We start from the raw sequence: 25000 nt of genomic DNA on the forward strand, positions 1-25000 counted from the left end.
GACAAATTTAGCATTTACTGTATGTTGTCTTTTAATGATCATAAATCACATATTCTCAAGTCATTATTACAGGCTGCTCCTTGTGAGAGAGAGGAGCTGTTATTCAGTAATTGTTTAGTTCACCGTGGGTCGGCAGTGTTGATGTCACATGAGAGGGTTGTGGTCTCCCTCTTTGTATTCTGTCAGCACTTTTGTGTGCCTCTCGTCAGAGCTGTCATCCTGAAAGTGCTCCCTCTCAGAAATGTTTTGACAGGCATTTAAATTTTGGTGGAGATAATTGTTCTGTTCTGAAGATGACCCGTTCAAATCATTTATCAGCTTGTGTCCCAATGTTTTGTGTTCACATTGGGCTGTTTTCTCACTTACACTACACAGCAACCAGGCTATTCAAATTATGCAGCCTTTGAGAAGAGGTGTTTTGTTGCTTTTTGAATCGATCAAACGTATGATTTTACCCAAAGGATGATACACTCTTAAAATTACAGTTAGAATAATCTAAAGACCTTTTATCAATATAAAGATCATTCTGTGCAATGGAAAGATTCCATGGGTGTTAAAGGTTCTTTGTGGAACCGTTGATTCCAATAAAGAACATTTATTTGTGAAAGTAAAATGGATGAAAAAAATCCCATGTTGAAGAAGGAAATCGAGTCATATGGGGGGAAATAGTTCTGCCGAAATGTACTCACAATTTGTTTTTGTTTTTGTTTTGGTGAACTATTCCTTTAAGCAATAATCTAGCAACTTTTGTCTCTCTCTTCTAGTCTTTTTAAAGCATTCTCATATTGTGGCAAAGCAAATCCCATTGCATTTTATTATTTCAGGTACAGTCAATGTCACAAAATTTCCCAGTTCTGGCAGAATGACCTTGACTGAGAAGGACATTTCAAACCTGTAATCACTCACCCGGAGTCTGAGCAGGTAACCGTTAAAGAGCGGCCCTCCCTCGTCTGACCTTGAGAGGGCTACGATTGTACCCGACGCCTCTGGGGTGATGACTGCATCTTTACAGTTTTATTATTGTAATTATGAGCTCTAATAGATCAGTCTGACTTCTTGCTTCACTGCCTCCCCGCCTCCCATTTTTCTCTCTTTCTATCTCACAACCCCCATCCCTCCCTGCCGTATGACAGCCGCACTGGCTGCAACATTACGTAATTCTATCCAGGTCGCGACTGGCTTGCGGAGGTTTCGTTTTTTTTTTTTTTTCTCACTGTGTGTGTGCTGCCAAATAAGAAGCATTTGAGACGCCGCTGTTTTGTGTGTCGGGAACTGGAGATGGACCCGTCACGGCTCGTTGGGCTCAGTGCAGCGGGAGAATAATCCGTCTGCCTCTGTGTCACAATAAAAGTCCCCACCCCCCATTTTCTGGCTTTCTCCTTTTGTCTCTTGCTCATTCCATTATCATTTCGTCGTGTGAGTGTGTGGATGTGTAGATTAGGTGAGACTTGCGCTCCTAATGTTGTGCAAGAATAATCTAATGTTGTGCAAGAATAATGCGTCTCTGTATGCTCTGTGTCAGGTCAACGCAAGTGTTTTAATGAACATCATTCATCAGGCTTTGGCAGGCATGTTTTTTTGAGGAAAAAATAAGGTAGTAGCGTGTTCTCAGGAAAATTTGGGTGAGAAAATAAAAATAAACAATACAAAATTAAACCATAAAGGTAACTCTATTAGTAGCTAGGTTTTGATCCATGTATTTGGATGTGAATTTTGGGTTATTGCATACCAAATAGTGACTGGAAACATGAAGATGCAGGTAAAATTTGGAAAATGTTCAAAAACAAAAAAACAAAACAAAAAAAAAACATACTTTTTTGTTTGTTTTTAATGTATTTATTTAGAAAAAAAAATCATGTGTCTTTACTTTAACATGTCATATGTCTGTATTCACCCAGATGATTGGCTCTCAGACATCTGGCTCTGATCACTAGCAAACATTGAGGCTATTATAATATTTTGTCTGCAGACCCTTATGTAATTATTATTTTAATATATATATATTTTTGTATGTATCAATTTATTTTTGTATACTCAAATTTTATATATATATATATATATATATATATATATATATATATATATATATATATATATATATATATATATATATATATATATATATACATATATATAATTTGAGTTTAATAATAGTGTTAATATATTTATTAAATTGTGTTTTTTTATCATCTTTAGTGCTGGTTTACTCTTAATACTGCAAGGTAAATGCTGTCTATGTGCCTTAAATTTAAAAATGCTATAAACATAGAATTTCTGAATATCCATATATTAGTTTACATCCGACTTAAAAAGCCAAGCCCAGAGAAGGAAACTGCCTCCTCATTACAGAAGTCTACCATACGCCACTGGGCTGTAATATCCAGTGTGCTGTGCCGTGACTGGTTGGCAGTGCCCTTCAAACTGAGTCTCTGCCAGGGCTTTTAGCGAGAGCCTCCTGCACTGTGAGGTAAACTACAGCATCCCAGAATTCCCCCACCATCCCACATATTTATTTATGAGGCCTGGCATGGTCTCGCACAAAATCAAAAAGCTGTTACGGGCGGCTCTGGATCCATTTAGATAAGGAATTATTGATATCACAAAGGTGTGGGGAGGAAGACAGACACTGGTTTTGGTTTCCTCTCAGCTTGCCTTCACTCTATCTCTTTAATTCACTCTTCTTTCAGCTCCTGAGCAACTGAAATGTTATTTCATGAGATTTCCAGTTAATAAAGCCAGGCCTCTGCTTTATGCACTCTCAGCTTAGTAGAAAGCCACTGAGATTGTACATGAAAATATATGTATGCACTTAAGTATTTATATATTGTGTATATAACCATGAGCCTTAGGCACTGTTTGTTAACAAATAGAAGTATGTACTGTGTTATTAATAATTAATAACACATCGATAATAATAGCAGGTCTTCAAATTTAAGAAAATGTAAATGATAAAGACACACTCAAGTGTTTTTGATGTTCTTTTCCCAAAATATGGCCTGGATTCATTTAGCAGTGTGTGTTTTTGGGATTTGTTTGCTGGTTTTATCGTCCACTAGTTTAGAAAAGTAATAGCGCAACAAGAAGCACAACTTAAAATGAGTATTCATGCCAGAAAAGGACAAACTTTGTTGAAATCCTTAACACAAACTATCAGTAATTTAAGATTCATTCACTTCATGTGATTATTATCGTAATTCCGAGATGACAACATCTCTTGCTCTTGCTGAATTATGCGTGAATTATGCAACATTATCATGTTCATTATCAACTCGTAATTACAACTTGTTCTGAGAGCTCTGACTTGGACCATGTGACCGCTGTACCACCTGATCACAGCCAGATTCATATAGGCGTTACATCAGAGTCTGAGGATGTGATAGGCCTTAGATAGGCCTTGCATGGTCAGTTTTACTTGAAGATAGTTTTAAAAGATGCTTTCATATGGTTAACCACAGAAAGGCCCTGCCACTCATTATTCAAAGGAGACTCAATTAACCTTTTGTGAGACAGTGGGCTGTACAAGAGAGGTTGGCCACATTTGTTATCTACCTCACCACTGCAGTTCCCTTCTTTAGCAAAGACAGACGTGTCAGTCTGTGGTTTTCCCTAGTTTTCTATCATTGCTATAGAGAAATGCTCTTTAAGCTGTCATTGAAATGAAAACACCTCACCTTCATAAATATCCTCTCGCCCGCACAGGTTCACGTTGAGTCCAGAGATAGGATCTCTGTAAGACCCTTCCACAATATTGTATTTAATGTCACTGTTTGGTCACATCATCACTTTTTTCTGCACCGGAGCATGCAATATAATCTCTAATCGACACGTAGCTTCTTGTCAAATCCCTCCTCAGTTGAGCAATCTGAGCTATGAGATGAAGTTCTTAACCGCTCTTTCAGCCTGGTATAAATAGATCCCATCTCTGCTCATCCCATCTCTTTCCTTCCTCACCTAATATTCTTTTGCAAACGTCCCGAACCATTAGCTCAGCTATGCCCTTGAGGGGGACAGAGTTTTGTTTAAAAGTAATTCTAATTTATTATTTTATTTAATTAAAATGTCACAATTGTATAGTTTTATATTTCAATAAGTGCTGTCAAACGATTAATCGTAATTAATCGCATCCAAAAGAAAAGCTTTTGTTTACATAATATATGTGTGTGTATTGTGCATATATATTATGTATATATAAATACACACACATACAGCATATATTTCGAAAATATTTACATTGTATATTTATATTCACATAATTTATATCATATATAGATATATTTAATATATAAACATAACATATTTTTCTGAAATATATACATGCATGTGTGAGCATTTATATATACATAATAAATATACCCACACATACTATGTAAAAAAAAAAAAAAAAAAAAAAAAAAAAAAACTTTTATTTTGATTTAGATTAATCGCGATTAATCATTTGACAGCACTAATTTAAATGTCACTGTAAATGATATATTATGCTCACCAATGCTATTTTTATTATTATTATTTTTTTTAAATTATAGAGTACAATTTATATATATATATTAATGGTGGACATAGATTTTTTTTTTTTTATCTAGATTAATCTCACTGTAATCTTGGAATTAATCTAGATTAAACTAGATTAAAATGACTCATTTGAATTCTGCCAAAGGCATTCAGAATATGTGTGTTACCCAAATAAAATAATGACTAAAAGTAACGTTAAGTCTTTGAGAATGGGTTTCTCAAGCCAGGTGGTGCATTAGACCAGGGATTCATCTCCTGTTTCTAAAATGCATCACAAACTGCTTGAGAAAGCTGTAAACGAATTCCACATTGTAAAAAGGTGCAAACAACCTTACGCTTGTTTCACACATACTCCGTCTGCAGTGCATATGCCTTGCGTATTTTTTTAGGCACCCATGTTAATGGATTCCAGCGTTCACGTGGTTGCGGTCCGTCAGTGCATTCCAGGTTTGTTGCGTCTGCAGCAGTGCAGCGATCGTTCACGTATCGAGAAAGCAGACTGCAAAGGCATCCTGTGTGAAAGCACAATGAGTATGAGTCCGTACTGCTTCTGCACCACATACGAAACGCACACAGACTGCATACACACTGCAGACGGAGTATGTGTGAAACTATGTCGAGAGCGCATTATTGTAGCACGAAAGTACATTAATATAATGCGCGAGCACGAATCTCTCTGCTCGAGCGCGGAATATAATGTGCCCGAGTGCAAATCTCTCTCCTCGAGTGCGGAATATAATGTGCGGAGTGCGAATCTACACTTAAAACATGTTCAGCGCAATCGCTAATTTCTCCTCTTCGCTTAAAGTAAGCGTGTATGACCACGTTTTAAGTGCAGGCATATTCTCTGAGCGAGCCCAGAGAAAATTCTTACAAGTGCAAAGTGTATCTGAGAGCGCGCGCTCAGTTCCTGCGTGTGAGCAGAGTGATTCACGCTCATGCATTATATTAATATACTTTCACACTACAATAATGCGCTCTCGACATTTGACAGGGAAATAACGTCATACGTCCACACTAAAATATCAAGGTGAAAGTCATCATAGCTCGCATAGTATAGACCCAGCTCCCAACCCAACTTTGAGAATAGATTAACCGCAAATTTTTTTTTTAATCTCCCGATAAGAGTCTCACATTAACGCAGCACGTTAACGCCGATAACAGCCAATATATATATATATATATATATATATATATATATATATATATATATATATATATATATATACATACATACATACATACATACATACATACATACATACATACATATATATATATATATATATATATATATATATATATATATTATATATATATATATATATATATTATATATATATATATATATATATATATATATATATATATTATATATATATATATATATATATATATATATATATATATATATATATATATATATATATATATATGTATATATATATAATTCTGCACATTAAACAAGAGCCCTCAAATATGATGATGGTCCCTCAGAAGGGAATTGTTCTCTTCTTCTTGTTCACTAGAGTCCACCATGCACCTGTAGCTTTCAATGTGAGCAGACCTGTGGCCTGTAGGTCTGCACTTGTCCCTTAGAAAGAAGACTGGGCTCATGGAGCAGTGATCCATTACAGGAGACCATTAAACAACAGATGGCAGGCGAGTCCCAGCCTATGAGTGTGTGCGCTCGATTGGGCGAAGGAATCAGTCCTGTGGAAAGGGGGTGGATCCCAGGGAAAGCGCCACCGCTGCTGCTTCATTCTCAATGACACAATGGCCAGCCGAGCATGTAAATGTGCATCATTTCCTCTAATGATGTGCTGGATGTGTGGCATCATAGGGGGCGTGTTTCAGCAGCCCACCGCTCCCATCCTGCAAGCACAGACGAAGGGGCTGCAGGAGAAAGGCGAACCGAAACACTCGCTGGGACAGCAGCTGTGATTAATCACCCTGCTCCAATATTCATTCTTTCTTTCTTGCTTGCTTTCTTATGTTAGTTTACACTTTTATTTGTTCATTCATTCTTGTATTTTGTTCATTCGTTTTAGTTGTGTTATTTTGTTTCTTTGTTTATTCTTGCGATTGCTTGTTCTTTCTTTAATTTGTCCATTCGTTCGTTTTTCATAATTTCTTTCTCTTTTCTGTTAGCGCATTCTTTATTTGGTTGTTCTTTGTTCTTTCGTATCATTACAAGAAAATAAAAGTTTGCTTTCAAATAATCCGAAAGGTTTTTTTTTTTGCTTTGCATTATTGTAAATCCAAATTTTGTTTTTTGTTTTCGTGGAGGGTTGAGTCACGATTTGATCCATGCTGTCCCAGTGCTTCCTGTATCCATGTGCTGTTCTCTACAATCACAGTCATTCCATGCCAAACCCATTACACCAACACCAACAATTTGGCCTAAGACCAAGCTTTTTTTTTTTTTTAATTAATTTTATGTATGCATTTATTTATGCTCCTGTGTGTGTGTGTTTCCTTCTTTTTCCCAGTTGTACAATTACTTTTGATGCTGCTTGAATTGGAGAAATGATAGACTTCACTTTTTTGGTAACAGCTATGGCAAGTAATCCATTATTATACTGATTCTAACAGCCAATGTAGTACATGTGCCTTTTCATCATAAAGTGAATAGCCAAGTTTACTTGGAGGCTGCAAGTTTTTTTTTTTAAGTAATAAAAAATGAGAAATGAAACGGAACTGTAGCATTTGCGTTGGCATATGTGGTCCTACAGTGTGAATCTGGAGTGTGCTGTAGAAATGACTCGACAATCTGTCCACTCGGCCCTGAAGAGAAGACTCTACTGTACTGCTCTTTGGTGCACTACACTGTGGTGCATCTCGAGACAGTTCCTTACTCTCTGTAAAAAACACCCAAACAACTTTTCCAGACTTTCAACATAAACATTTTTGCAGTTTGTTAATGAGGATAAATTCATAAATAGGATACATTTAGTGTTTTAAATGTGAAGTAGCAGAAGTGACTTATGTTTGTTTGGCCTTTTTTGTACTCATCACTAAGGAGCTTTATATTGAAAGGTTTAAAGGAATTGCTCAACCAAGAAATTTTATTTGTTGAAAAATGCGCTCAAACTCATTTACATCATGGATGGCATGGAGGGTGTTTCTTCATCGGAACAGATCTAGAGAAATTTAGCATTGCATCTCTTGCTCACCTATGGATCCTCTGCAGTGAATGGGTGCCGTCAGACAGAATGAAAGTTCAAACATCTGATTAAAAAGAAAAATCCACAAGTAATCCACTCAACTCCAGTCTATCAATTAACATTCTATGAAAAAAAAAAAAACCTGTGTTTGTAATCCATCAAGACATTTAAATTTAAAATCATTGTAAATAGCTAAATGGGAGTCCTCTAGCCATAATATTGCTTTTTCCAGTGATAGTCATTTAATCTGAATCAGGAGATTAAATATGCACAGATCAAGCAAGTGAAAACAGCTCAGAACAATTCTAACCTAATGAATTGGTGGATTTTGGTGTGAGAGGACAATAGGGGGTGGACTTTTTCAATGGTGAATGCATTATTAAGGATTATGTACTCACATTTTGACCAGAAGTGGTTTAAAGTTAAAATGCCTTGATTTGTTTCTTTTCTTTGGGCTTCAGAAGACATTAATTGATGGACTGTCGTGTGGATTACTGGAGTATTGTAATATATTTTCGGCTGTTTGAAATAATTCTAATGACATCCATTCACTGCTGGAGATCCAAATGATAAAATTCTGTTAAGATGAAGAAAGAAACTACTTCTTGGATGGTCTGATGGTGAGTACATGTTCAGCAAATTTTCTTGTTTGTGTAAACTATTCCTTTAATAATATAACCACCTTGCTTACATTAAATACTAGAATTTCACAACACAAAACTGTCTTTGGCTGACATTTAGAAAAATGAAATTTAAAAATGACATCAATCATGGAAAAGGAAAGAGTGAAAAAGAAAGCAAAAGCCATCTCTTGTTGCTTTTGATAGGGCACTACGAAGATTGGAATAGCTTTTTTGTTTTGTTCTTTAAAAAAGATGATAAAATGAATAAAGCAGTGGTACGTCAGTTCAAAAGCTGATAAATACCCTCTGGGTTTCTCCTCTAGCATGATAAGAGATTAAAATATTACCATAAACACTGCATTATCTCACTCACCAGAGTTTCTCTCCCCTACGCCCCACAGCAGAATGTTATCTCTCCATCTCCTCAGCGTGAATATCTGCTCCATTAGCATGCCATTCATCCACCCAACACACTGGCTCTGCTCTGAAAAGGACCATAACACTGCTAAAAGTGATTGCATATCTTTTTCATGTGTGATGCCAAACATTGTTCCCCATTACAGTTTCTTTTGCATTAGCTTCAAAGGCTGTACTGGTGCCCTCAGTCATGTCAAGTGTGATCACGTCATCTTTTATTATAAATGCATTTCATGAGAACGCCACAGTTGATTTTACAACAGATAAAATAATGCAGGATAATAAATTACAGGTCTCTTTAATATAATAGAATAGAACAGTGGTTCCCAACCTTTTTCAACTCGCGGCCCACACAACCAAACACATATGTTCGTGCGGCCCACTTCAAAAAAATTAACTGACCCCGCTATTGTTGGGTTAATAACTTAGTACTCAGAAGCTAGATTTTAAACTATATTTATTTAATAAACTAGGGCTGTGCGATATGGACAAAAAAAATAAAAAATCTATCGCGATTTTTTTTATCAATTTTGCAATTGTGCTTTTACAGTCATAAATGCATTCAGGATTAATTTGAAACATATTTCCAAAAGAAAACCAATCAGAGCTTTATCAAAAAGTTGTAACATCTCTAGAACAGACATAAGTCAAAATTATCACTATAGTGAAGATGTAAAAAAATGTATAGACTTGTGGCAAAAAAAAAAAAAAAAATCCTGTATACAGGGATTTTTTTTTTCTTTTTTGCCATGCATTGTTCATAGAGCTCATTAATTGTAGCGGTGCCTCAGGTGTTTGCAGTGTGTATACAGTATGTGTATGCGCTCAGCAGTGAGAGCGCATAAATATAACGCGAAAGCACATTAAAATAATGCACGAGTGCGAATCTCTCTGTTCGCAGCAGATTTCCTTTGCTCTGTCACAAAACCGGTCGTGCTTGCTCAGATACACGCTGCTTTGCGAGGAGAGAGTGTGCACACTTAAAACGTGTCTCCTCTCACTTAAACTGCATCCTGTTCACTAACAAATTCACTCTATGCTCATGTTTTAGACATGAATTATTTTCGCACGTTTTTATTTCTAGCCTTTTAACCGCAGTGAGAACGATCTGATCCGTCAACATTGGCTCAGAAAAAAGGCGCATCACAGACAGTGTGTGAACCTGGAGTTAGGCATATGCGCACGCTCAAATCGTGATTTTAGGACGTTTTCTTTTAATCGCACAGCCCTAGAATGGACTGGAAATGAACAGAAAATAATTGGCGGCCCACCTGCAATACCACCGCGGCCCACTAGGGGGCCGCGGACCACAGGTTGAAAACCACTGGAATAGAATATATATATATATATATATATATATATATATATATATATATATATATATATATATATATATATATATATATAATAAAATATAATGTGTGATTGCAGAGAATTCACATTTGTGAAGATTTGGAACCTTAACTAGCTAAAAATTTCCAAACCATACATAAAGCAGAACTTTACAAAACCTTAAAATATTTACCTACATACATTGCTTTATGTATGTATGTATGTATTTATTTTAATAATAAGATAGTAGTAGATTGATTCTAATATTGCTTTTAATTAGTAAAATGTTTTTTTTCTTTTTTTGATTAATAGATTATTTCTAATGCCAATTATCCACCTATTTTTTTTTAGGATAGTCTTTCAGTAAATATTTAGGATTTAATTATACTTGTGAATTGGTGAACTCTTTTGATATGATTATCATTGACCCCTAAATTGCATTTTGTTAAGTGCCTTCCATTCATATTTGTGTTAGACCTTTGGATATAGGTTACAGAATAAATATCTAGTGCCCAAGTTTTCACTACTGTATCAGCTAATGACATGATTTTGAAGAAATAGTTCACCCAAAACTGAAAATCATGTACTCATTCCCCATTTAGTTTAAAACCCCTATGAAGTCTTTCTTCCAAATATTTACTTACATTTTTGTCTTTTTTCTTACGCAAAGATAATAACTACTATGGTATTACTGTAATTTGATTCTTTTCTGGTGACTTTTTTTCTGCATGATAACACTTTCTATGAAGCCCGTATTTATAATACATTATAAGAGTATTCTTAAATCATTCTGAATGCATAATGCATTATAAAAATAAAAAAAATAAAAAAAAAACATAGGTTATATCAATTCATGAATAATCATAACAACAATTATAATACATCATAATACTTACGTATTTGTGGTTATAAGTTTAAGAGTATGATTATTTATAACACACAATTAACACCTATTAAATCTACTTCATGTACAGTATAATGGACTGTATCATATCTTCACATTGTTTATTTAAGATCTGTACGGTATCTTACTACAGCTTGTAAGTGGTTAGATGTTGAGTGTTATTTTAGTGTGGAGCTTATGTTAATTGATGTGAGCTTAATTCCCCAACTGAAAAAAATGCAGTGTTTTATATGGTTAAATTTTATTTTGATGCTCCCCTAATTAATCAACTATAAGCAACTTTGCAACTATATGCCAACTACTTCTCATTAGAGTGTCAAATATTATTAAGTGTTATGAATATTCATGAGACGATACAACATATTCAAAGTTTTTTTTTTTTTTTTTATAATGCAGTATAATGCCTTAAGAATACCCTTATAATGTATTATAAATACGCCTTCATAGAAAGTGTTACCCTTTTTTTTAAAGGAAATCTTCAGTCCTCATTCATTGTAAGTGTATCTTTGAAATGTTTCCATTTGTGTTCCACTGTAGCAAGTTGAACAGGTTAGAACAACATATTGGCGATTCATTTTTCACAGAATGTATGTTTTTGGGTTAAGTGTTCCTAATTAACACATTTATGGTCATATGGTATTTTCGGGTTCTTACCTACCCGTCCATCAACAGGAGCGGTGTACTTAACGGCGAGATTGGTGATTATATGATTGAGACTGCTCATACAGTACATAATGTAACATTTACAAAAGCTGCTTGATTCAAATAAACACACCAAAAACACCAAATGTATAGCAAGTGACAAGGGAAAAAAAAGTCAGTTATGTGAGATACTCGTCAGTGTGAGGGAATGTGGCTCCAAGAGAAGTTGATTTATTTAGTGCTGTAAAAAGATATTTAATCTCTTTGTTTGACGCTCTGCCTCTGATTATAAGCGCCCCAGCTGTGCCTACTTCCCCATTCATGCAGCAGAGTCTTGTGGCTTGTTTTACAGCTTCTTTCAATGTAATTAACATCAGAAAACAGTCACAACACTCTATGACTCGGCTGTCAGTCCCAAGCTTTCTGTGTTTAGGTCAAAGGCATCTTCACATTTCCTTGCAAAAGGGCTCTGCCTTCTCAAATACCCTACATTTTGATTCTAGGCTTGTAATGCTGATCCATTTCTCAAGGAAGGCTGAATTTAATGGCCCAATGTTCAGATCTGAAGTAGGCTGAAAAGAGGTTATGCACTTAACAGCACAAGTAATGACTAATTATGACACTTTTCATGCATGCTGGTTTGGCAACTTTCAATAGCTGCATGCTGACATGCAATTTCTTAGTTTTTCACATTTGAATCCAGAGTGTTCCAGTGCGTCCATGAAATACTTTAGCACTCACTAGGTGATATGTGCAAAGCACTTTTAAGACGTTAACAACCCTTTGTCATAATTGCAGGTTAAATCTTACTGATTCCACTAGTGAGCCTAAAATGAGCATAAAATGGGATCATGATATATCATTGACAGACAAAATCAGTCTGGTAGTTAACTGCATACAACGTTTCTTCCATAGAATGCAAAAAATTATGAAGTGTAGAATAGTATAGAAAAAGATATTAAAAAAAGATGATTTGTTGTGTGACTACCGCTATGATTCCCAGTGATATGAAGGCCGATTTGAAACCCCTGTCCTTTTGTTAATCATTGAACTTCCTTGTGCATTTCAAATGTTGCTAGTTTCTATGGTAGGCGTTTCAGTGTTTGGATCTTAAAGGGGAAAAATGATTACAAGAAGTTTTAATTATACCTCAGAGACAGCGGGGAAATGTGAGCTTACCACAGCCATTATAGTGTCAGGAGATGGCAGCAGTATGGCGCTCATCATCACAAAAAGTATGTTGCTTGTGATTATACATATGCAATTGTGTAAGAAACCTTCTTATTATTCCTGCCAAATGTCTTCAAAATGACTGCGTACAACATGAAAGCAGGCAGATGAGAAACATCCTCCAGAACACAGCTGAATGCAAAGCTCTTTGAATTGTAAATGAGGTCGCTGTACCATGTGGCTCCATACTGTGCAATACAAAGGTTATTGGCGGTGACCACCTGCTGTTATATATTGGAAGGAACACTGATGTGGCTATTAGCTTGTCACGTCTGGACTTTTAATGTAGCCTTGGCTACTTTCAAAAGAAATGAAAGGTGCCAAAACTAATAATACTTGTCTGTCTTGCCTGAATTTGAATGTTTAGAAATTTTGAAAAACTCTCAATTCAATAAATAATAAAGAGCAATTATCTTCATAGATGTTGAGTGTGTTTTTTTACAGTTGTGTTCAGGGATGTTGAAAAGAAATAGATGTGGTTCTGAGAGTAAGTAGTAACTGCTGTACTTTCTTTCATATTTATGCTTTTATTGTAATGTTGGTGTCAACAGTCTCTTAATCTGATCTACTCTGTGAAGAGTTGTGACTTTCTTCATTTCAACACAGACATTTCTGAAAATAATGATAACTTGCAGTTCACCTGAGTCAGATGTCGATTCAGTAACCATTCTGATGGGTGCATTTGAATGAATTCAAGATGGTAATTCATTTTTATGAACTATTGATTAAAAGAGCTGCTTTTGTTTTTGAATTGGATTACACTGGTCACAATGTCTATTTTTGGTTCCTTAACAAGAACAGGTTCATAAGAGTCAATTATGTGAATCGAATTGCACTCGTCACATTGTATGGTTTTGATTCCTTAACAACAATTGGTTTATAATAGTAATTTGTTCACAAATTAAATTACACTAGTCACCTTATGCTTTTGATTCCTTAACAAGAACAGATTCATAAGAGTCATTTTGTTTGTGAATCAGACTACACTGTTCACATTGTGTGTTTTTGATTGTTTAGCCAGAACTGTCAGAGTCATTTGATTGTGAATTTAATTACACTGGTCGTTTTGTATGTTTTTGTTTCAGTAAAAAGAACTAAATGTTTTATTGTGTTTGAAAGCTCTTAATGAAAAATTGGTAATTCCCAAATATGAAAATCTGTTTTTATTTGTAACACTAATGCTGCTGCTCAGAAATTGCAGACGTGACGCCTGTATCATGTCTTCATTTAATTCCAGTTCTCTACCTAATAAGTTACAGTAACTTACCTTTACAGTAGTTTACTTACTACATTCAATAAAAATGAGTAAAAAGCCCCAAAAATATTGGCTCCTGCAAATTGGTTCCTAGTACTGTTCCTACACAGTAACAAAAAAAAAAAAAAAAAAAAAAAAATGAACAGCGACCCCATCAGTGTTCCACCTCCACACCAAATCAAATTAGCCAGATGCCCCAAGGCTAGAGATCTGAGTTAATTTGCTTTTTAAACCTCCCAGATGAAACATTTGGCTCTTAAATGCTCCTTGTAAAAATGTCAGCATTCATCACAGCAGGCCCTCAGGCTGCAGAAACGCACAGCCCTCACAATTGTTTTTTTGAAAACGGCATCTGATTCTTCTGCCCATATGGACCTTCCAAAATCTTGACATCCTTGTTCTTTAGGATGTGCTTGAGTGTTATAATTGCTTGCATCATGGAATTACCCCGGTCTGAAACCTTTTCAAGTCATCATGCTTACTCCAAGTTGTTCTTTGCAGGAAGCTAGAGATGTAATGGCTGCAACTATTCTGGACTGTCGGTGCTGCAGCAGTAGGGTAATGTATGTCATGGCATATGCGGCTGGTGATTGGAAGCCTTTGGGATCGTCGCTTTTCCCAATGCGTGTGCATGAGTGAGCTCCCCGAGGGCCTGCTGTGTCGTTTCCGAGCCGGTGTGTGAATGAGAGGCCTGTCAGAGTTTCAGCCCACAGTCGAGAGATTCACAAGCTTGCAAACTGCCAGAAAAATTAGGAACATCTTCCTCCGGGAGTTTCCACAGTCTATAGAGAGTTTGGCAAATTAGCTGTTGCAATCACTCATAATATGTTATGTTTTATTCACAGCGCCTCATGTAGAAATTGAAACGAGTACCTCAGAGAAGAATGTGTGAAATGATAAAGAAGTCTTTTGTGGAGTCACTCTGGCGAGACCTTGATTTCAAGATGGTCTTTTATGATGAGCAATTATTGTGCAATTATTACAATGGGATTTGTGAGAGCCAGGCACAATGGCGGTTAACGCTAGACCAGGTGTAATCAATTCTCTCCTGTCTCTATGCTTTTCTCTTTTCAATTTTTGCTCTAGAGGCTTCAACTGCATGCAGTTCAGTGGCCCCTCTTAAGGAAGCCTCTTAGAAGAAGCACTTGAAGATGCTCTTCACCCGTCCCTGTAACCTGAGAGAGAGCGAGAGCGAGATAAAGGAAGTAAGGGCTGTGATGGTGACAGTGCAAGAAGATCCTGTTGATGCATTGCCCAGGAGATTGTATGTTGTGGCCTTCAAAGCACTCGATTGAGATTACATTCAGTATTTCATGGTCTCAATTGGTGGTCAATATATTAACAGCTCATTAGTAATTGTAGTTAATAGTGGGTGTTCGTTTATAAAGTGTACTGTAGTTCTAGCATACTGTATGCTTGTATAGCAATGAAAAGTTCATTTGTATAGTGACAATACCTCAAAATTAAGCATTTTGCATATAACAACTGTGTACTGTGTACAAATGTTTGCAAGCCAATAGAATGTAGAATAGTAATTTGCTTAATTTACTGTTAAACATATCTATGTGATTATTTGCCTTTTACATTTTTTTTTCTATATGTCCATTTCAAATATATTGTTCTTTTAAATTTAAAATCTATTAAAATACAAAAGAGAAACGAAGAAAAATAGGATTACAAATTTGACACTTTTTGCTGTATATTTAAGCATTTTTGGTGAGCATATAGAGACTTCCAAAAACATAAATCTAACAAATGTACCAGCCTCAGACTTTTGAACAGTAGTTCATGTGTAAACATTACATATGAATACATATCGGTTTATGTCTGGTTATGATGTTGTTGGTTTTAAAAATACCAAATATTGGCCTATTAAACAATTTATCCCAATGCCTGTTCATTTTAAAATGGCAAATTGTATCTAAAAAATCTGCCAGTTTATATAATAATCCAACAAATATATTGGTTTACCACAAGTAATTTACCTAGACCTAGGAAATATCATTAGTTAAAGTATCATAAACTTACAATAAAGAAAATTTCAACTGCATTTGTCAATGTAGGTTAATGTTAATTTCTAAATGTTCTTTCCCTTGTTCACCATTTTATTCATTCATTTATACATTAATGCAATTGAAAATGTTATTAATAGATTCAGATGTATGGAAAAAAAATTATTAACCTAGATATTAAAATTCTGTATTCTGTAAACATTGTTCATTGTTAGTTTCATGTGTTTAAAACTTTTAAACACATGAAGCTAATTTTAAGAAATTGATAGAAATTTTTTTTTTTTTTTGCAATTTATAACAACCACTTATAAGCTGCACAATTATATGCAACCCATTCCCATGTGTCCATTGCTTCTGTGCTCTTGCTCTTACTTGGACCTAATGGAAGTGATTTATAAAGTTTTGTAGGTGGACTGCCAAGCGACTGTCTGTCTGACGTGCTGCCAAGTTTGTTGAGCGCATGTGTTTGTGAGAAACACTGTGAGGCTCACTCCTGTAAAATGCTCTGGTATTGTCCGTGACCCCCACAGTTTCTCTGGCTTGAAGAGTTGGGATGCTGACCCTGAAGATCTCAGGAAAAAGGCTGAATCTTAAGGTTTGCCTGCCTGGGAACATTTCCAGCTGCCCTGTCTCCAAATTAGCTCAGCATGGGAGGCAGCTCCTTTATATTTTTTGCTTCATCTATTTGAGAATTTAAATGGTTTGTTACTCTTTATTTGTGGATTATAGCGGCGGGAAGGGGGAGAAGAGAAGGGGGACAAACGCAAGATGTTGCCTTGTGCTGCTTTAGAGTACATCTCCCTCAGAGAGCACAATTCAGTCCTGGGTCGAGCTGACTTTCATCTGGAGTGCATCTTGATCACATCTGTTAGTTTAAAGATAAAGTTAATAGGTTAGTTCTGGACTGGTTAACACTTAAATGCAATTTACTTTTATTTTATCTTTTATCTGAAAAAAGAGAAATTAATCCATTACTCCATAGTCTTCAGTGTTGCATAAACCTTTAGAAATCATTCTGAAATGACGATTTTGTGCTCAAGAAACATTTGCTATACATTTTTGTGGAAACCATAATACATTATATTCAAAATTCTCTGATAAACGAGCAGCAATTATTTAAGAAACATTACATTTTACTTTTTAAATATCTTCACAGTCAGTTGATCAATTGAATGTGTCCCAAGGTGTTTGGTTCCATCGTTTTCATTTCTAAGTAATCTCAAAGGTCAGAAAAATAATTTAGTTTTCATTTAAGGAATGTTCAACTGTTGGCATTTTGTATTGGTGAACATGATTTTGTATTTGTGTAATTAAGATAAGATCGCCATTCTCACTAGGATGAATAATTACGGTCCGCAAAGAAAGGATTTCTCTAAAAGAATAATGGGAAAACTCATTTATAAAAATATTAATTGGCTTTCCTGCTAAAGAAAACTATTGTATTTATCAGCAGTAAATACTGTGAGACACACATTTATGTTTTTTTTTTTTTTTTTTCGCAGGAAAGCAAGGCTTCTCTTTATTTGATTCAGTGCAGTCTGCCAGTGTGTGTCTGAACGTGGATTTGTTGAGTTATCTTTGAGATATCGAAGGTATTTAGTTTTGTAACACGCACACGCTTTTGAAAACCCCTTATATATATAAGGAAAGTATTCATGCAGAAATCTGCTTAATTCCAAATGTTTCACAAACTCACATTTATATACGATTTATCTTTTTGGTTATGCTATTAGTTTCAGTGGGGAAGGTGGGTAGTTTATCTAAAATCTAAAGCTAAAATTTAATTTAAAGCAAATACACAAGCTTACACAGACTAAAACCACTTAGCAACTGTATAACAACCTAAATTACTAGTAATATAATATAATCAATATAATAATGATTTATACATTATTTTTATTATATGATTTTATTATTGTATTATAGTATATAGTTATTTTATTTTATATTTGATTTTAAATTCATTTTGTTTGTATCATTGAATCATTATTTTCTTGTTTATCCCTTAAAAACTGCTGTGAACAAAATGTATTGTAAAAACATTATATAAATACTGTAAATTTGACCTTTATTTTATTTTATATTTTATTTTATTATTTTATTCAGCTCTTCACATCTAAATTTGTTAACAGGTGAATGAATGTCACAACCTCATTGGTCAGTCAATAGGCAGGTTTTAGTTGTTTTGAGGGCCGCTCACACCGCTATCTCTCTCCTCTGTTTGTGAATCCCCTCTGCGGCAGTCTCAGCTGACTGTGATTACAGTGAGGCACAATAATGGCTCTGGCTGCTCAGCGGGAGGTCAGAGGTCACACTGTGCTATCAGGCCATCGCAGGCACTGGCTGATCTGTGCTCCCAGTCATCTGTGGCTTTAGATAAGCTTGCACGAAAAAAAGAGACAAAACTCTGATTATCTGATCATTTCAGAAAGGACAAACTGGGTCAAATACGTGAACGCTCCGGCAAAAACAAGGCAAAATGGTACGAAAATACAAATGCTAGACCTTTGCTTTCGTGCTGTGCAGGACATATTGCAATGCAACTCCAGAGGGAATTAGTGCACTATTGAGGTTTGATACAGCGACTTCTGTAGTGAATGCTGTTGTAGTACTGTGGGCTGAGCATATTGCATATGACAAGAGACAGGCTAGTCTAATGACTACAGCTCTCTAGGGATTCCTTCTTGACCTCTGCTGTAGCTAATTGCTTCCATTATTCTTGTCCCACTGTGTAAAGAATGGAGATTGGAGTGGGAGGAGCCTAGCATAGCTTCCTCCCCTACAGGCTTTGAATGACAGATGCAAAAGAAGTGACTCAGCTGGGGGTCGGTGTGTGATGCAAAATCTTGCTTGACTCATCATAGAATGATGGTTAAACTGTCATTTTATAAAGCAAAACACTATATACAGTGTATAATCTCAATATTACTTGAATATAGAGGTAAAAATCAGCCATTTTTGTGTCAAAATGTACATGCACATTAAAAAAATTATCTGCATGGCTATGGTGTAATGAGAGCTTTCCTAGAGATATGGTTGCATAACTCATACAGAGTGGCAAGTGCTAGACATATGTTGTAGAGGCACCTCGGGAGTGCAGGGAGGTCCCTCTGAGCAACTAGTCATGGTCAAGTTCACATTAGCCTAATCAGAGAGGTTATCTGTGTACAAAAGGTTTGGATGGGCAACACTATTATGTTGCTATAAAACCTTTTTGATGGGGGTGATTTGTTTTGCTATACATGAAGGCCAGATATCTGGCATAGCATCCTTAGACTGAACAGTGACTGCTTATGCTTGTTGGAAAGTTTTATAAATGGGCTACTAATTAAGTATTTATTTGAATAACGGAATAAGGTGTATATAAGGGGCGCTCTCAGTTTCAGATACTGACCACCTCAGTCTGGTCACTTTGCTTTGTTTACCGAGGTTTGCCTGTGAAATGATTGTTGCTTGTTACTGTTGGACAGACAGGATCCTCTGATCACAAAGTCTACACACATTTCCACACATTTTTTTTTTCTTTCTCTGTTGTCTGTACAATTTTGGACTGACCTGCTGTGCGACTGTTTGAATTAGCCAGTCTATTATTGTGGTAGAAGCTATTTCAGATAAACCTGCAAGTATATATAAACGGTAACAACAAAACAAACCATCTTTTTATATTTTACATGATGGTCAGTCCTGGACTTCATCCCAGTAGTAGACATGATAACTTAATAGAACGTGTTTTGGGTTGGGAAGTGTGATGACAAACTTTACCAATGCCTAGTCTGAAAAAGCTTGAAGGCTTTATTCCGGTAAAATCATAAAAAGTCAGATTGATCAATTAAAACTCAAGACAGACCATATACCATATCAAACATATTAGGCTATCTCAGATGCTATCATTAGACTTCATACTGATGTAGCTAGGTGTTGCTGTTCTTTTTTTTAGCATAATTAAATGTTGCGAGCATGTTTTAATATGTTTCTCGCAATGTTTGGTTTAGCTTGAATACACTTTAGGAATTCATAAAATGAAAAAAGTGTCAATTTGGGCCTGTTCAGAGGTCTGCTACAGGAAATGTGTAAGTTTAAATCGTTTGCATGCAAAAATGAAATTGTTTAGTTGGGGGTTGGGAATCTGAAAACTATTCCAATTTTAGAAATCAGATCAGTGATGCGTAAGGTCAGGAATCACATTACTTGCTATAAAATTACATTTTTGATTTCTATGTGCACATTTATTGTGATTACAAAAGATTAACTGCAAGAAGATGAAAGGTGGGGCAGGGCATGGTGGAGGTGGGGCTTAGGTGGCTGATATGATCAAATATCACAATATATTTTAAAGACAATTATATTTATAGCCCAGCCCTACTCAGAATGATAATTATAAGCTTAAACTTTAGATATAATTATAATTAGATAATTAACTTCATGTTTACCTTAAATGTAAGGAGAGAAGAAGCCAATGAGAGGAACTGGGGTATTTCTGTATATCATTTATTTATAGAGTTGTTGTCTCTGCCAGGAACTGGTAAATATTAATCATGACACAAAGAAGCTCTATTTTTATCTGGTTGTGTCACTAAAAAAGTTTCACATTCAGAGAGGCAAAACTTTGTTTGTGATATTCACAACTACCTCATGCTTTATTCTTTTACATGTTACTCACAGCTTGTCATCCTGGGTGCCTTCTAGACGTCAACAGTCTTGATCAGGGCCATTTGCATGGAAAATTTTTGGGTGAATGCATAACGTGAGAAGTGTCTGTTTCTCAGAAGCCCTACACCTGAGACAGCAGACCCTGGCATCATGCCTCTAGTCCACCTCATGCTGCTCAGCTGACATACTGTAGATGGCAGAAGTCCAACCTGGATGATGATAAAATCTGCTAACTTAGTTATCAGATGAGTCGGAGCTGTTCACTCTATTTTCTTAATTCTGCTTTTGGAATTTGGCTGCTTCCAAATTGGAGCTGACGATTTTTGGACTCATTATCAGGAAAAGGGGAATTTTGATGCAGATTAACTTGGCTTTTATACAGCTCAAATGTTTTCAGATTTTAGATGGGCTTCATAAGCTGTTCATTTTTGTACCTTTTTTTCTAAGTGTGTATAGTCATGGGTTTTCAAAAAAAAAAAAAAAAATTCCTTCAATGTAAACGGTCTGCAAAGTTAATCAAATAAAGAAAGCATGATAAACAAACATATAGTCTCTCAAAAGAAAGAGTCGACTCTTAACTACTTTAAAGGGTTAGTTCACCCAATAATCAAAATTATGTAATTAATAACTCACCCTCATGTCATTCCAAACCAGTGAAACTCCGTTTATCTTCGGAACACTGTTTAAGATACTTTAGATTTAGTCAGAGAGCTCTCAGTCCCTCCATTAAAACAAACCAATATCCCGGAGTATTAATTTACTCAAACAGTACACTGGCTGAACTGCTTTGAAGAGAGAACTGAAGATGAACACCGAGCCGAGCCAGATAATGAGTGAAACATTGACTCGTTCATGAGTCAAGAACCAGTTGCATCAGTTTTCGGATCACCAGTACTTCTTTTGGACAGTCGATTCAATAAAAGGAAACAGTTCACCGGTTATTTTGTGCTCAACGTAATGGTGTCATTGGCGATGATTGTCCTTGATTCAAGCTTTCGGTTTACCTGGGCTCATTACATTAGCACAGAATTATTTCATCAGAATCAATCACCAAAAGAATCAGCTCGGTTCAAACGCTCTGTGTGTCAGTCTGCTTCATACTGAATCACACATACACAGTATCATCAGTCATCACCTGGCTCAGCTCGGTGTTCATCTTCAGTTCTCTCTTCACAGCAGTTCAGTCAGTGTACTGTTTGAGTACATGAATTACTCCGGGATATTGGTTTGTTTGAACTCAGAGGGAGTGTCAGCCACATTAAAAAAGTTAACAGCTTAAGTCATTTGTGGATTAATGTGTATTGGAGACGCGAACCGTTTAAAATGATTCAGTTCGATTTGGTGAACTGGTTCAAAAAGATCCGGTTACATCGAATGATTCGTTCGCGAACCGGAAATCACAAACTGCTTTGTTTTGAAATCTCTCACAAAAGACACGGAACAGAAGACAATGCTGAATAAAGTCGTAGTTTTTGCTATTTTTGGACCAAAATTATTTTCGATGCTTCAAAAAATTCTAACTGACCCTCTGATGTCACATGGACTACTTTGATGATGTTTTTCTTACATTTCTGGACATGGACAGTATACCGTACACACAGCTTCAATGGAGGCATTGAGAGCTCTCGGACTAAATCTAAAATATCTTAAACTGTGTTCCGAAGATAAACGGAGGTCTTACGACATGAGGGTGAGTTATTAATTACATAATTTTGATTATCGGGTGAGCTAACCCTTTAAGAAGTCGTCATATTTTCGAATCTTCGACTCAAGCTCGACTTGACAAGGTAATATCGATGCTATTTTTGTAACCTTCTTTGTTTACAAGTAACCCCCCAGAGCATTTCATTTCTGGCTCTGTGTATACAGAAAGACCAATCAGAACAGACTTGGCCAGCTGACCAATCAGAGCACATTAAACTTATGGAAGTGAGGGATTTACAGACCTTAAACTCAGAACTGCTTTGAACAAATAATTTCTAAATCATTTAAATGTTATGGGACTCCAACAAAATATTAGATTACTTTAAAATATCATATGACCTGCTCTTTAACAAGACCTGTCTAGTTGATTTTGTTTGCATATTGCTGAGCAAATTGAAATGATTCCCAAAATGCACTCTTTATGCAGACCCAAAATGTGTGCACATCACTAGGATTTAGACCATTAAGAGTACATCATTATATAATTAGAAGCTTTGAAAAGAACAACCGAATTTGAGATGACCTTTTGTAGAGGTTGCCAGGTGACGTTAATTGTGTGAAAGCTAGGATTTTATTGCACTCAATGATGAAAGGTCCAGGAGCAGTGAAACACATGTGTAAATATGTTGTTTTGGAGAAGAACAGCTTGATTTTCCTTTGGTGTATTTATTTATGGTTAACTCCTTTTGTAATGACACAAATGAGAAATTTGTCACTTCCTCTTGGCATCCCCTTCCACTGCCCCTGTTGTGTCTGTGTTGAATATTCATTGCAGTTGGCATCGCAGGAAAAAAGTGACATACTGATCAGTCATGCTATTTTTCACCAACTGCATTTACAAGATGCCCTGCTTACACCCTGCTCAACATAATTTCCCCCACTGTTATAACTGAACTGGCAATTAAATGATTTGTTCCTTGTGGAATAACATATTTCTTTGTAGACCGTTTTTACATTGAGTATAAAACATTTTTGGGGAAGTGTTGGAAAGAGCCACAAAATGACTCAGACCTTGGTACAGGTTATTATTATATTATTTGGGATTATATATTTTTTAATAACATTATATTTATAGTTATTTTGTATACAATCCTGAATATTGTGCTATATTACTTATATTAAAAAAGAATTATATTTCTTGTACATAATATTTATAATTTTAATATATTACAATAACATAATATATAAATATATATAATAAAAAAATATTTGTATATCTTTATTTAATTATTATTTTCTTTAAAAAAATTATCTATATATTTAGGATTCCTCTGGCTAAAGTTTACTTCTTTTTTATAATAATAATAATAATAATAAATAAATAAATAACTTTAATTTAATTTATTTCAGACTTCATGTGCAAACATGGCCAAAGCTCCAAGGACATTGTTGTGATGGAGGTAATTACAGACGGAGCAGATCTGCCGATGCCTGGTTTCTGATGCCTAATTCACACGCTTTAACATTGTCACACGCCTATGTATGGCTCGATCCATCTAGGGGCCTATTCACATCCCATTAGTGATTAAGAAATAGAATCCATCATTTAACCAAAAGTTTATATTCATTCATTTTATTGAAAATAGCCATTTGTCTATGAACCTACAATTTAATTTGTATCACATATAATTACTCTATTATGACTAGGTCTTATTCAGAGTCTGGGCTTCAGTTTAATGTATTCTACAGTTGATACCCTTTACAGAGACCATAAGATGTTTAGAATGTTTTACTTTTCTTTTTTCTTTTTCTTTTTTTTTTCACTTTTTCGCTTTTGCTTTTGTGATGCAATTTAATTGTACTTTTCTGTGCTGATCAAACTTTTTCATATAACATACATGCAATGGATAAAGTAAATAAATAAAACTAAATGTTTGTCTGTTTTCAGTTTCTCCTGCAGGTTGTCCTCTGGTTGTTTCCAGACTTTGCCTTTATGTGGCTGGTGGAAGAAGCCAAGAATAACATGCCTCTAGAGCTGGACTCCTCAATGAGGGACAAAAAGTTGAGAAAATAGCATACATGTTCAAGCAGTTCAAGTTTCTGAAGGTTTGTTACAGTCTTATTCAGTGTGGCATTTAGCAAAACCATAAAAAAAAAAAAAGTAAATATTTTTTCCCATTGACAGTCTTTGGGTATACAGCAGCAATTGGTCTTTTTAAAAGATCTTAGTGTCTTAAATGACCTCGGCTTTTAAAATGAATCGCAAGGACTTGCTAGCCAGGTTCATGAATGGCTAAATTACTTTCTTGAAGTGACCACTGATTTTTACTTTGTCAACAGCCTTCAGGAATGAATTCAGTTGCTCACTTTCATTTGGAACGACTCTTAAGAGTAGTGTGCCCTTCAAGGTTGCATGAATGCAATGAAAACTCCAGCACTACAAAACAAAAAGCTCTAACTTTTTTTTTTACATTTCGACATTTTATTCTTAGAATTTTATCAACTTTCAAGTGAAGCAAGTCACATTACAAGTCCTGTTAAAACACCATAGCTTCAACTTATACTTTTCCACACTGTTTCGGCTAGACGCCAGTACCCTCATATTTCTCCCCAGC

General features: G+C 35.5%; 1 pseudogene; it reads left to right on the plus strand.

Moving 5' to 3' along the window:
* LOC113081411 (uncharacterized aarF domain-containing protein kinase 1-like) overlaps nt 1-25000 on the plus strand; it is a 46453-nt pseudogene that overhangs the window by 4798 nt on the left and 16655 nt on the right.

The sequence above is a fragment of the Carassius auratus genome, unplaced genomic scaffold, assembly GCF_003368295.1.
Source record: "Carassius auratus strain Wakin unplaced genomic scaffold, ASM336829v1 scaf_tig00034290, whole genome shotgun sequence".
NCBI classification, from domain to species: Eukaryota; Metazoa; Chordata; class Actinopteri; order Cypriniformes; family Cyprinidae; genus Carassius; species Carassius auratus.